Consider the following 16,380-nt stretch of genomic DNA (forward strand, 5'->3'; position numbering starts at 1 on the left):
TGAACTACCTCTAATTATAATGGCCTCAACAGATATCAAAATTAAATTACAATGGCAAAATGAACTAAATAAGTATTTTTATCTGAATGAAAAAAATTTATCAAATTCATCTATGTTTTATCAAGCAAAACTAAAACTAGATCATAGGGGTTATAGTAACTATTATAAGTACATTAACCTAATATTTCACTGTCTATACTTTGGTTTGTACTAAGCTTAAATGTCCTTTGAGTTCAGTTATTTTAAAACACAGAAAAACTCAAAGATCTCAAACCAGTGGTGCAGAATCAGCTAAGTACAGAATGGTTCTCCAGATAACATGTCTCTAAGTATCAACTAGTAATGGCTTTTCTATTAGTATAACAACTACAAGAAACTTCCTGAACTTGATTTTCAGAGAAGCCATTCAATGTACTATTTCAAAGAAGCTGTGGAAGGGAATTATTCTGAACAAATTTTTCATATTGTAATTTCTAATATGCATTGCAGCTTAGACATATTCTTTTCTCTTCCCTTTTCCTTTCTTTGGGAGAAAGTTAATGATCCATATTTTTTGAGAATCTCTTCTCCTTCTGATCCCTAAAAAAGATGCCAAAGTTAGGTTATCATTTTGTCTTTGAAGTTCAATTATTTAATGAGATTAATTTTTTTCAATCACTAAGAGAACATCTCAAAATGAATCCTATAACTAACTAGTATTAGCATAATGGTTCTCAAAACCTAATTGGTATACTGTTCAGATACAAGGGAAAAAATGTATTCGGAGGTCTCTTATGACTTTTTTCTTTTTATTTATTTTTTTCCTTTTCAATTAGATGATTCATAAAAAGCACCTGTGAAATTTAGATTTTGGAGGATACAGGTACATGGTATAACTACAGCCTTCTATTACTCACTAGCACTTGAAGAGTAACATTTATTTTTGCTGAAATTAATGTTGAAATAAAATTCATTTCAGATATCAGTTTGCAAATCCCTGTTGAAGTTTAAATACTGATTTTTTCTAAAACCAGTGTTAACTTTTTGCTATAAGTACTTTTCAACTACAGGTTTTCTTGACACGACTAGGCACAACTCAATAATAATTTTCCCCCTTAATATGCATTATATAAATAAAATTATGTTTGTTATAGAGTAAATATAAAATTTCTCCAGTGAGTACCTATTAACACATACCTATAAAAACTATTTTCCCAACAGATTCAACAGCTGATAATGTATTACTATTTAGTACCTAATTGTAGTAGACAAAATAGAAAAGAAAAAAGCCTTTGTGTTGTTCTATATCAACACAACTACTCATTTCTAATTCAAATGTAGATAGAGTGTTATTCAATCCATATGTAATGAATCAAGCTGTATATTGGAGACAAATATAGTCAAACAAGTAATTTGCTTCTCAGCTAGTGCCACATGTTCAAAAGTGGAGTTATTTTCAACTTTTTAAAACAAAACTCATTTTTCTAACCAAATAATATTATATCAGAATCTAAAGTTGTCAAATTCAATTAGCCTCCATACCTACTTAGTGCACACATATAAATAAACATACTTACAGACTAGTCATTTGTATCTGAAGAAATTTTATTCCCAATTTGTTTCAGCTAGTAACCTGGGGCTTCCCAGGGGACACTAGTGGTAAAAGAACTCACCTGACAATACAAGAGAAGTAAGAGATGCAGGTTTGATCCCTGGGTCAGGAAGATCCCCTGGAGGAGGCCATGGCAACCCACTCCAGTATTCTTGCCTGGGAAATCCCATGGACAGAGGAGTCTGGCAGCTACAGTCAATGAGGTTGTAAAAAGCAGACATGACCAAAGTGACTTAGCATGCATGCAGGCATTCATGGAGAATTTTTCAGAAAGAAAAGTTAAATCCCAAATTGGGAGCTTTAGGAAGAGCCATATCATCCATCTACCTCTCTCCTCCCACTCCCACACCCCTCTCCACATGAATCTAACTATGGCTTTGAGAGTAAATACTAGAGAAACTGATTTCATATCAAAACTCTAAGGCATATCAACCACCCTGAACCACACAAGTAGATCATTTGCAAACACTGACTTATCTCCTCAAATTCTGTGACCAATTAAACTTCTGAAATGCCCACTGAGCAATTTAGGAAAACATCAAGGGAGAACCTCAGGTATCTTTTTATCTCTCTGTGGTAGGCAAGGGGAGTAACCCTCTCTTCTAAAAAAAAAAAAAAAAAAGAACAACAACAAAAACTATGCCCTAATCCCCAGAACTTGTAAATATATTATCTTAATTATTAAAAGAGATTTTAAAGATGTTAAGCATCTTGAGATAGGGGGTGATTTTGCATTATTCAAGTGGTCCCAATGTAATGTATGAGTCCTTAGAAGTGGAACAGGAAGTTAGAAGAGTGAGTCAGAGAGATGGGACAATGGAAGCAGGGACAGGAGGGATTCAAAATGTGAGGGACGTAACCTGCTGTTACCATCCCGAGATGAAGGAAGGGAATCAGGAGTCCACGGATATAGGCAGCCTCTAGAAGGTGGGAACAGCCTTTATCTGACAACCAACAAGGAAAAGAGGTCCTACAATCACATGGAATTGAATCCTGCCAAAATCTGAATGAACAAGGAAATCGATTCTCCCTTAGAGCCACTAGGAAAGAATGCAGTCCTGTTGAGAGAGATTTCAGCCTGATGAGACCTCTATCAGACTTCCAGGCTACAGAAGTATAAGTTAATAAATTATGTTGTTTTAAATTTCTAAGATTATAGCAGCCATAGAAAAGTAATGCATTCTCCCTACACATAATTTCTGCAAATGAATTCCACTGGAGTGAATTTATTTTAAAATGAGAAAAGACATGTGAGTTTCTATTAACAATTCTTAAATAAGTTATATTATTTTAGAACACTCTTGAATGATATTTTTATTTAGCAAATGATTTGATTTCTCTCTTGTTTAAACAAATGAAATTTATTTACTTTTTCTTTAAGTCATCCTAGATTTGAAACATGGTACCATATCTCAACCTTATTTATTGGGCTACCCTGTGATTCCAAAAAGGGTACAAAATGAACTGCTCTTGTTTCTGTGCCACTTTTACCTAGATTCTCTACGTGCAAGATCAAACAGTAATCCTTCAGATTTATTTTTATACTCAGACTTTCTTTCCACAATCTTTACTAAATTACAGTGGTAATGGCAGTTATTTTTTTATAAGCAACAGGGCGTCTGCAACATTGATTATCCAGTGGTTCTGAAATTCCCAGTGCTCAAACTTTGTTCTCACAAGATTTTGAGCATCATAAACTAACTACAGTATTCATTCATCATCAAAAGAAAGACCTACTTTTTCACCTTAAAAAAATCACAAACTACCCTCTTGTCTGTTTCTGCAACAGTGATTCGGGGTGCATAGTAGTATGATTTTGAGTCAGCTTAAACAGTCACTTTCTTTTTGGAAAGATAAATCCAAAAAGCAATCAATGTTGAGTAAAAAAATAGGTGTTTCAGTTTTCATTTTATGCTTTATTTTTGATTGAGAACATATTCCTCTGGGAATGTGCCTTTTACAGTTTTGGCTTATGTTAAGTGAAATAGTGAATATGAGTATACTTTTCCTTTTTTTGAATTTTCATATTACTCTTCAATATGTCATTTGTTAGTACTTGAATTAATTTTGCCTGTCTCCTAAAGCACTGAACTTACATTTGAGAATGACAAATAAAATGTTCTCATTACAAATGCTTATTAACTTGAATTCTTGCCTTTCAAAGAGGTATAATCCAAGGAAAGAAGACTGGATTAAAATACAGTGTTTCATGATGATAAAACCCATAGAGAGAGATGTTGAAAACGAATTTAAAATACAAACACAATTAATCCATGGTACAGGTGATTAGAGAGGGCCTCTTGAGAAATCTGGAGTGACAAGACATCACTCTCAGCAGGAAAAATAAGAAAAAAAAAAAAGGGTAAGAGGCTATGGAGGGAGATCCAAAAGACAACCGATGCAATCCTTCATTGAGAACTGTCAGAAAATGTAATTTTAAAGGTGGGGAGCAACAGGATAGATAATCCTAGAATACTATATTTTTTAGAAGATACCTGCAAAACAAAATTGATGTTTCTGAATGGACGAGAGTGGTAGAAATGAGATCTAACATTTTTTTCAACAGTTATTATATGCCAGGCACTGTGATAATTACGTATGTCATCCCTTTAAATTTTAGTAGTCCCCCCAAAATGTTTTCTTCTTTTATTGAAAAAAACAAACCAATATTAAAAGAAATTTAAGTCATACGAGCAGTAAACAGCAGAATTTAAACCTAGGACTCCCTGGTTCCAACGTGTTTGCACTTTTTCTACAATATAGGGAGATCTCATCCTCCTTCAACACTATGCCTTTGTAGAATAGCAAGAAAGATGGTTTAACTTGTTTTCCTTATGAACTTCAGTTCAGCTCAGTCGCTCAGTCATGTCCGACTCTTTGCAACCCCATGAATTGCAGCACGCCAGGCCTCCCTGTTCATCACCAACTCCTGGAGTTCACTCATCGAGTGAACTCATCGAGTTCATCATCGAGTCGCTGATGCCATACAGCCATCTCATCCTCTATTGTCCCCTTCTCCTCCTGCCTTCAATCTTTCCCAGCATCAGGGTCTTTTCCAATGAGTCAACTCTTTGCATGAGGTGGCCAAAGTATTGGAGTTTCAGTTTTAGCATCATTCCTTCTAATGAACACCCAGGACTGATTTCCTCTAGAATGGACTGGTTGGATCTCCTTGCAGTCCAAGAGACTCTTAAGAGTGTTTTCCAACACCACAGTTCAAAAGCATCAATTCTTCAGTGCTCAGCTTTCTTCACAGTCCAACTCTCACATCCATACATGACCACTGGAAAAACCATAGCCTTGACTAGATGGACCTTTTTGGCAAAGTAATGTCTCTGCTTTTGAATATGCTATCTAGGTTGGTCATAACTTTCCTTCCAAGGAGTAAGCGTCTTTTAATTTCATGGCTGCAATCACCATCTGCAGTGATTTTGGAGCCCCCAAAAATCTTACTTCCCTTTCAACAGTCTCTTTTAAACTCAAGTTACCATTTTTTTGTCTTATTTTCAACCTGATGCCATTTTTATAGATGCTTAATTTAATCATTTTGACTATTTGTTTCATACATTGAATCTGCACATGGAAGGACAGGATGGCCCACATCACTGACAGTGACCTTCAATCGGATGTTTCCACTTTTTCTAAGTATGCTTTTTTCTTAGGGACTTTTCCTAATTTGATATAGCTACAGATCTAATTACATCATTTCATTATTATATGATAGGAAGTAATGAGCTCTCTTTCACCAGGATTTTTCAAATTTGAATTGTGTACAGTCAGTCCTCCATGTTTGGGAGCCCCACGTCCACAGACTGAACCAGCCGTGAATATGGAGGACTACATCATTTTATGGAATGTCCCAGGTGGTGCTAGTGGTAAAGAATGCACCTAGCAATGCAGGAGATGTAAAGGTCAGGAATATCCCCTGGAGGAGAGCAACAGCCACCCACTCCAGTATTCTTGCCTGGAGAATTCCATGGACAGAGGAGTTTGGCGGCCTATAGTCCATAGCATCACAAAGAGTTGGACACAATTGAAGCGACTAGAATGCATGCACATCATTTTATATAAGGGACTTAAGCATCCACATAGTTTGGTGTCTTGGAGGGGGGGGGTCCTGGAACCAATTCCCTGAGAATACCCAGTGATGACTGACTATACTTATATCGGAGAATAGACAAAATGACCACTAAAGCTCTAAGATTCAGATATATTCATCATTACACACAAATATGTTTTAAACTCTTAACTAGTTCAAAACTGAAAATGAAAAAAAAGAAATAAAAACAATTTTGATCATTCTAAGATATCAGAGTAAGAATATAAAAACAAAATGTCTAATAGTCATTACAATTGAAAATGTGATAGTTTAAACAGCTGTATACAGTGTAGCAGAGAATTTAAAGTAGGAAAATTTTCTAGAAATCTACAGTCTGTACTTGAAGGAAAATTCATAGCTATTGGTACAAGAATTCAAAGTCTAGTCCTAAAGAACTGAACAGATACATAGGAAAAATGTATATGTTATGATATTAATTGCAGCATATCTTATAATAATTTTTTAAATGAAGGCACAATGATCAAAATAAAGGAATGGTCAAAATATTTTATTTACAAAATGGATATTATATTATACAGATAGAAAAATTTCATTTAAAAACATGTATATTACTTAACATGACTATAATATAATACTAGAGAAAATACATAGTATAATTAATCATAAGAAACACAACTAGAAATTCTTTAAATATGAATATGAATTAACTCAGAAATGTGCCTTATGAGTGATTTTTAAGATTTGTTTATAATTTTTAGAGCTTTCTACAATAAATTGACATTCAACAAAGCAAAACACTTATTAATTGTCAATTAAACAAGCTGTTGTGGCTGTAATTTGCAGACACGAAGAATTTATTGATTCATTTCTTTTCCCCCCATGATTTCTCTTACGACTTTGAAATTACCATTCATTATTTTCAATCAATAGGGTAATTCATGTTGGATTTGGACAACTTCCTTTCCAATCTTAGTATAATGGTTAATTTTATGTGTCAACTTAAATGGCCATGGGTTAAGGGAATACAGAATAAGTAGGAATACAGAATAAGTAGTGGAAAAATTTAGTTAAAATACCAGCTATGACTGCGTGATCAATTACAGGCAGGGGTATAACTGCGATGAGCATTTCCTATACATTTTGCAATGACTACGTTTATGTTTCTGTCTGTGTTTGTTTTCTTTCTGCTTTTTTCTTAATCCCTTATCATGTGGCACAAGATATATTTTTATCATAGTATTTAAGCACTGTTAATTTTACATAATAGCTTTTAAATTATGGGATACCAAGGAGAAGATTAAGCATCACTCAAGATTTTACCTCGTCTCCTGGGGAAGAATAAATTTTCAGTTGTAAGCAGTATAGTTTTATCAGTCTAGGCAGAATTATGACCTTGTTATTGTCTTTATTTGGAGATAAACTAGGACTTAAGGAGATGTATCTAGGTGCTAAATTGTCAAAGGGTGGACTTGTGGCGATTAGTTTTATGTGTCAACTTGGCTGGCCAGATAGTGCTCAGATTATACTTTATTTCTGTATCTGTGAGGGTGTTTTTGGATTAGCATATGAATTAGTGGGCTCAGTAAATTAAACTATCCCCTTCAATGTGACTGAGCGGCATCCAACCCTTGAGGGCTAAAATAGAACAAAAAGCTGAGGAAAGAGTAATTCTACCATTTTTTCCTGTCTCACTGAGCTGGGACATCTCATTTTTCCAAACCTTTGGACTGGGATTTACTACTTTTTATACAGCCTTCAGACTCAGGCTGAACTACCTCTTCAGTCTTCCTGGGTCTCCAGCGTGCATATAGCAAGATTGCATACAGCCTCGATTATCATAGGAGCCAATTTCTTATATCTTACTGGTTCTGTTTCTCTGGAGGGACCTGACAAACATATTTGGCTTTGAGATAATGTAAGTTTTTATTTGCATGCCATTTAAAAAGTTATTTTCATTGATATATAATTTACGTAAAACAAATTCCACCAATTTTAAGTGTTCAGTTTGATGTGTTTTGTCAGAGTTTGTGTGTGAATAACAACTTCCCCCATCACTACAAGTATTAAACTGGAGCCTCCAAATCTCAGATTTGAGAGAATTCCTGTTCCGTCCTCTCTTCTACTCTCTTATCAAATTCCCTGATAAGTTTAAAAATCCCCATGGGGTTCCCAATACTGTTTGAAGTGCGAGTTCTTCTATTGCTCTTAGTCATTCCTGAAGATGAACTTGATATATCCACTCTCCACAGTGAAGCTGAAGATTTCCAGCTGCCATTAGAAGTTAGTTTACTTTAAAAGGCACCAGTGTTGGGTAAGAATCTAAAAATATGGGAACCTACTGTAAGGCTAAGAATCATAGATAGCCAGTGATATTTCCCCAGAAGTGCTATAGCAACATTAAATGAATAAAATAGATTTGTAATGTTCAGTTATTTTGAACATTACAGTCAGTCCCTATTTAACCACTATCCTCGAATCAGCCTCCAATCTTCACAAAATCTGAGTGGTCAAGCATTTAAGGATAGTAATATAAGTAGCAATTGTCTCTCCTTTTCTGTTTGCTCATCTCTGTTTTCCTCAGACCTAAATTACCAAAAAAAAAAAAAAAAAAAAAAAATGAGACCACTGGGGAACATTTAACCCACCCAGTTCCTGACTTCTTCTCTATTGAATGTACACAATACTTTACCTAACCTGTTGATTCCTTGCTTGGATTAAAAGGAGTAACAGTGAAGAATTAGGTACTTAAAGAACAACTGACTCTCTACTGCCAACTTCCCCCTTACCAAATTTGTAGGTGGACCATGTGGGCAAGATAGCTTCCAAAGGAAGATCAGGAGAATTCAGCAGGTCTGCACCTGATGGAAAAATGAAAAGAACCTGACCTCCTACCTTAATAATTAACTGAGATTATTTCCCTTTTGGGCTTCCCTGGTGGCTTAGACAGTAAAGTGTCTGCCTGCAATGGGGGAGACCTGGGTTCAATCCCTGGGTCAGGAAGATCCCCTGGAGAAGGAAATGGCAACACACTCCAGTACTCTTGCCTGGAGAACCCCATGGATGGAGGAGCCTGGTAGGGAACAGTCAATGGGGTCCCAGAGAGTCTGACACGACTGAGCAACTTCACTTTCACTTTCATTTCCCTTTTAAAAAATTTCATGGCTGAGCAAAATCTTCAGAGTTATTTTTGGGACACAAATCTGCCTTTTCTCCAGGTAGCCAGCTTCCTGATTAAAGCATCTTTTCCTTTTCCGACTAGTACTTGCCTCCCATGTATTGACTTTTCAAGTGGCAAGCAGCCAAACCTGAGCTTAGTAACAGTAAACAAACCAGAAACTGAGAAGCCTAAATTAGAAAACAGAGGTCACCATGAAAATAGAAGCTTCTTTGGAATTCCAGAAATTCTCAGGAAAGTTTGTGACTTACACAAAATATTGAATGGGGACTGAAGCAATTTTCCTGAGATGGCAAGAGGGAGACTTGAAAAATGGACCCTTTAGCACCCTGATAATTTGTGAAAAGGCCTGAAGCAGAGGTTATATAAGTATTTTGCTGAGACTTTCAAAAATAAAACAAGGGAGACTGAAAGAATAACATACAATAAGATTGAAGCAAAACAAAACAAAACAAAACGCTGGTTAGAAACTTTAACAAGAAATGTAGTTTGCATAGAAAAACTTAAGAATAACTAGATTCAGCACAACAGAACAAAGTCATAACGTTTCCTGAGCACAAAGAGTATATCAGAAAAAAGAGGATGGTGGATTGTGGCCAATGAAACAGAATTATTGGTGAAGCTGAAGCTGTAAAGAAATTTTATTTAGAAAGATTTTTATTATGACAATATGTTTAATATAATAGCTTTGAGGGTCCCCAAAATTCTTATTTTCTGAAACTCTGAACCTCTTAAACATTAGGTTATAATCTTTGCTACTTTTCAGGAATAAGCCTGAATTTCATCTTCTGTAAACTGGGAATAACAACAATGTTTGCCACAGAGAAATTCCATGAGGATTAAGGGCTTTACTGCATATAAAACGCTTAAACATGGTGCCCTTGACAAAGGCCTATAGAAATGAATGGGATCCTCTGCTATGGCTATTATTTTTGTTATTATTATTACTTCTCACTTATCAGTAAAAGCCTTCTTAGAAATTTATATTAGGATGTTCGTGATCTGTGGGTGGCAAATGGTTAAATTACAGGATCAATTAAAACATTGCTTGGGTCAATCAATGGAAATCAGCTCTTTCTCTTGCTCCCTCCTCAGTATTCTATAATCTACCAAGCTGAGATCACTGGAGCTCAACATGGCATGCTAAAATGTTAGATCTAGAATAGAATTTTAAAAGAATCCAGGACAAGACTAAAACCTGAAAAGTCAGGAAACATGACACTGAATGTATGAATTGCTGGTGCAAAGGCAATTAATAGGAGAATTGGAACTGAGGGGAAAAAAAAAGAACTCCCATGTTATGATAATTACTCAATCAGATGACAAGGTACAATTATTGGGAATTCAAGGACACATAGCTTTGAGGAAAAACAGATGCCTACAAATACGGCTGTTGCCTCTAGGTATCTTACTTTCTTGACACAAAAGGTTTTCATCCTCACACCTGAAGATACAAAGAACAGTAAATCCTATATATAAAATCCACCTTTCTAATACCAAAAATCACTGCCCTCTCTCCTCTCTACTTTCTGTTTTCTCCCCGTTGTCAGGCACATGCTGACATCAGTATTTAAGTCACCCTCTACTATATATTTTTTAAAAATATTTTAATTTTAATTTTCAGAGTGCTGATTGATATAGTACTTATTGTTAAAAGGGAACATTGGAACAAATTTCCATCTTCAGCTTTCTCCACTAATTATCAACTAAATTATTTGAATCATATGTGTTTTTAAAATATTTTAAAAACAACAGTTTTTTAACTGTTTAGTAAAACCGTTTTAAGAACTCAATATACTATTGCTTAATAAGAATTCAAAATATATAAAGTTTTAACATAATTCATTTTATTCTTGCATTCCATGTTTCTGATGTTAATTTTTATGAAACGGTGACTGCTCGTGCCACTTAAACTTGATTCACTTAGCAGGGGAGAAGTGACAAAGTGACTGTCCAAGAGCTTTGTTTCTATGGAAACAGTTTCTCCTACTTCAGACTCAAGATGAATGGGGAGGAACAGTGGTATTAACATTAATATTCATAAATGCCAAGTTGGATGATTCTCCTTCCTCCCAGTCTTCTTCCAGTGATATTTAAGGGGTGTGAGCTGTGAAACAGTCTTGCCCCACACCTGACACTGAAGGCCTGAGAGAGAAATAATTCATTTACTGGAAAAAAGGACATGATGAAAATATGACATGTGAATAAACTCATTTTCAGATATATTTATTTAAACTTTACATTGTATTTGGCATATAGTATTTTTTTATATTGGCAATTGACTACTGAAATGTGACCTTAGAATATGGATATGTGCCTGGCTTAGCAAATTCTCCAAATATACAAATAGCTCATGAAGATCAGTGTCAAAAAAATAAACAAATAACCCAATCAAAAAATAGGCAGAAGGCGTAAATAGGCATTTTTTCAAGGAAGACATATAGATGGGCAACAAACAAATGAAAAGATGCGCAACATCACTAATTATTAAAGAAGTGCAAATCAAAACTACAATGAAGTATCAACTCACATCAGTCAGAATGGCCATTATCAAAAAATCTACAAACAATAAATTGTAGAGAGGGTGTGGAGAAAAGGGAACCCTCTTACACTGTTTTGGGGAATGTAAATTGATATAGTCACTATGGATAACAGTATGAAGGTTCCTTAAAAAACTAAAAATAGAACTATTATATGACCCAGCAATCCCACTACTGTGTATATATCCAGAGAAAAGCATAATTCAAAAAGACACATACACCCCGATATTCATTGTATCATTATTTACAATATCCAGGATATGAAAGCAAGTTAAATGTCCATCAACAGAGGAAATTATGCAGAAGATGTGGTACATATATACAATGAAATATTACTCAGCCATTAAAAGGAACAAAATTGAATTTATAGAGACATGGATGGACCTAGAGACTGTCATAGAGAGTGAGGTAAGTAAAAAAGAGAAAAATAAATATCATATTCTAACACATTATGTGGAATCTAGAAAAATGATGTAGATGATATTATTTGCAAAGAAGAAACAAAAGACAAATATAAAGAACAAATGTGTGAATGAAAGTGAAGTGAAAGTGTTGGTCACTTAGTCGTGTCTGATTCTTTGTGACCCCATGAACTGTAGCCCACCAGGTTCCCATCTGTCCATGGGATTCTCCAGGCAGGAATACTGGAGTGGGTTGCCATTTCCTTCTCCAGGAGATCTTCCCAACCCAGGAATCAAACTTGGGTCTTCTGCATTGCAGGCAGATTCTTTACCAGCTGAGCCACCAGGGAAGCCCAAGGGCTAAAGGGGCATGGTAGGATGAATTGGGAAATTGGGACAGACATAAATACATTATTGATACTATGAGAGAATCTACTGTATAGCACAGGGAATTCTACTTGATGCTCTGTGGTGACCTAAATGGAAAGGAAATCCAAAAATGAGGGTGTGTATGTATATAATTATATATATATATATCTCCTTCCCAAGTAACACTACAGATAAGAAAGGTAACTTTGAATGAGCCATCATATTTAGTTAGTAGTTATAAGGATTTTAGAAATTAGTATTAATTGCTTGGTAGTGGCAGTGAATCAGAGCTCATATGATTACAATTTTCTATATATATTAAACTAAAAATATTGAGTGGGACAAAGTGAAAATACCAGTCAATGAGGTATGAACCAATGCTCACATAAGCACACAGACACATAATCACACAACCAAAACCTTTTGCAGATCTTTCCACATCCTAACATCAGGAACTAAATCAACATGTATAGAGAATAATATAGACTTTTAGGGCTTGCCTGGTAGCTTAGTGGTTAAGAAACTGCCTACAAGGCAGGAACTGCAGGAGGTGCAGATTCGATCCCTGGGTCTAGATGATTCATGCAGGAGGGCATGGTAACCCATTCCAGTACTCTTGTCTGGAGAATCCCAGGAGCAGAGGAGACTGGCAGGCTACAGTCCATGGGGTCACTTAAAACAATAACTTGTATCTAAAATTTTTCAAGACAGAAACAACTTTTTTTTTTTAATCAGAATGTAGGAACAGAAATCTTTTCTCTTCTTCCCAATCAGGTTGGCTGGTCTAATAATCAAATTGACATAAGAGATCAGCAGGAAAAAACCCCCAAATTTTGTGTGTATGTAAGTCCCAAAGACATGAGACTCAAAGGTGAACAACTGAGGCTTATATGCTGTCTTGAACCAAAAAATGGGGTAGGGACCTGGGGCTTCAAAGAGGAGGAGGGCAATTCACAGGAAGATAAGAAGAACAGATGTTTAGTCTTAGAGAAATTAAAAAAAAAAGTTATCTTTGAAAATAACTCTTTTCCCTGGGCCAAACCCCCTACCTGAATTATTTTAGGCAGTTGAGGGAGAGGCAAAAACCTCTTCCTGGGTCTCCTGGGTCTTAATTATCTTCAGCTCAAAATGATCCACTTGCCAAAGTGGCACATTTAGGGGCAGTGTATGCTACTTCCCATCAAGCATGGAGCATTTACTTCTTACCTTCAACCAACCCGTTCTTGAGGAGATAGAACAAACATTACATCCTCCCTGCTTTTTCAGTGTAGCCTAACTGCTGTGAAAAAGGGAAAAGTCACTAAATTAGCAAAATAACAGTTCACTGTTCACTGAAATGACAATCCAACAAGTATGACTGTGGTCAGCTGACTCAGGGATCCAGGACTCAAAATGCATCTAGGGGAACACAGATAGCTTCTCTTAGTCTTTAAGTGACACATTATATTTCTGCCCTCATTCTTGTGGTGAGAGTTAAACTTTGGGTCCAAGAAGGCCAGGAGAACCAAGTATTGGCTTCCAGTCTCTGTTACATTCATAAAGGAAATAACAGAGTTCTACGGTGATTTATTTGCTATCTTTTTTTTTTTTTTTGGTTTTGGCATGTAATGCTCATTAAAGTAGCATACATGTTTTATATTCAGAGAAATGTGACAATAAAAATGAAGTGTCACAAATAAAAGGATAGTTGTCAGACATAATAATATCTTTCCCTATAACACTTGTAAGTTATGAAGTTCAACTTTTAAAATTATGCAGTCCTACTTATATGACAGTCATAAGGCTTGTCAGAGCAGGCGTGTGGATATTTGGGACTGAATTAAATAACTGGTCTTTAACTCAGTTCTGGAAAGTCAAAACAATAGAACACGTGACACGGTATTTGAAAATCCTGGCTCTGTTGCCCAACAGATCTTAGCTCCCCACACTCTAGGAGCCTTCCATGAGTGTTAGGCAGCATGTAACTTGTGTTCTTCCAGTTTCATTCAGCTTGTACTATTTCACACAAAATATTGTAAGAATTAACTTTTTTAATTATATAGGGCCTTCCCATTCTAATGGAATAATTTCCTCTTCTTTTGTAGCTGCATATCTGCCAACAAGGCTTCCTGAACATGTTAATGGCTCAAATCATGCTGCTTCAGAACCACTGCCCTCTGAGCTAATAAGGTTACCCCTGATTGGGTGAGATTGCTGACATTTCTACTCTATTATTTACTTGTCATCAGAGACACACTGGAAGTCTTGGACTCTGCCAAATACCAACATACAGGATGAGAATCTACTAGTGCCTTTTCTGTTGCGCTGTATGAATGAACTAGAAATGCCTCACACTGGTCCCATTACATCTTTTCATCTGTACATACTGACTGACATATTCAATAAAGAACCACTGGAAGCTTTCTATTTGGAAGCAGATTTGGGAGTAACAAGAATAATTCAAGATTTTTGAATTCTTAGGAGAAGGATCATTTTTCATACTTGTCTCTCAGTTTTCCTCTTGAACTCACAAAATACACTCGACATTTTCTTGGACCACATTAATCTAGTATTTAACCTAATCATGAAAATCCAGTTATGCAGTCTTCAGAACCCTGAAGTAGACATCTGAAGTAAAACAAAAACACCACCACCACCACAGGCATTTGCCTGGCCTTTCAAAGACACCAGTAGTACCTGGTTTAGCACTCACTTGATTTGTACTCATGCGTAGTTTAAACAGTTATCTCAACACTGACAGAAATCTCGAGTGTCCCTACTGAGAGGAGCTTTTTTTCTCTTCTGACTGCTTGCCACTACTGTGGGTCTGCCTATTGAGTTCTCTTTTGCTTTTTCTTCAGATAAGGTGGATGCTGAGTGACATGGCACTGAATACGCTGTGCTAACAGTTCAAACTTGAAAGGGTTCACCTTGAAAACATCCTCTGAACTAATCAGGAATATTCCACTTTAGTGTGTGAACTTTAGTTTGCAAATAAATGGCAATGACTTTCTTTCAGATATACCCTCTATGGAAAACTGAGTAATCTTTTCGTCATGAGTCCCCCTGGTAAAGAGCACTACTGCATCCTCAAGGACCTCATCAATATGTAGGATAAATGCAGGCGGTAGCATTATGTCCAGTAAAACTCAAAGGCTTTCACGCAGCCTTTCCTTCAAGGATTCTAGAAAGGCTTAAGCATACTGGTTGTCTTTCCTTTCATTTTGAGTTCCATTTAGATCTTAACACCAGGCTGGCAGATTAAGCTCAGATCATACAGAAGGTTGGCAAGGTATGTTTGATTGACCAAATATGCTGGCAAAGCAGCATATTTCAAACAGAGGGAATAATAAGTACAAAATTAGTGTTTGGGAAAGAGTTTGCCATGTTCGAAGAATACATGTGAGTAATGTGATTGAAGCACACTGTATAAGAGGAAAATGGTGTGAGATGTGTTGGAGGACATATGCTAGAACCAGGGAAACTGTGAAATACTTTGTACTTCATTCTGAGTTATATAAGAAGACACTCAATATTTAATAAAAGGCATGTCATATCAGATGTGCATTTGCTATATGGAGACTGAATAGAATTTGAGGAAGTGTAGACACAGAAGTATTATTTCAGTGATCTAAATGGTAGATAATGGCATCCAGAATAATTGAGTTTTCAGTGGCAACAAAGAGAAGTGGATGGATTTGAAATATGGTTTCTAGGGAAAAAAAGTCTTATAGCTTGCTGATAAATTGAATGTGGGATGCAAGGAGTAAGGAATGAAGACCAATGAAGGGTAATGCCCAGCATTTTTGTTTCTTTGGTTTTGTTTTGTTTGTTCTTATATCCTGCATTGAATGAAATTTTGGCACAGTTTAATATTATTATAGAAAATAAAAGAAATATTTTGGGCCAGGGCAGTGTGTATCCAAAGCTCCTTGAAAGACAGAGCAAGCATCTGCACTGACACATCTAGAAGGCCATTTGACTTACAAATCTGAAACTCAGGAGACTGCTTTGTAAGACATAAAAAACATAAAGACCTAAGAATGCAGATGATGTTTATTGGATGAGCTCATATAGATTGAGATTGGAGATAAGGAACAGAGATGAGAGAACACCCTGAAGAATTATTTCAATATGAAAGTTTGAATAGAAGAGGCACAAATAATATAGAATAAAACATGACCAGTGATAATATAATTAAATGTGGTAGCGGAAATGCTGAGAGAAGAGGATATTTATATTAAAAAGGAGGTGAATTGTGGCAG

The sequence above is a fragment of the Bubalus bubalis genome, chromosome X (assembly GCF_019923935.1).
Source record: "Bubalus bubalis isolate 160015118507 breed Murrah chromosome X, NDDB_SH_1, whole genome shotgun sequence".
NCBI classification, from domain to species: Eukaryota; Metazoa; Chordata; class Mammalia; order Artiodactyla; family Bovidae; genus Bubalus; species Bubalus bubalis.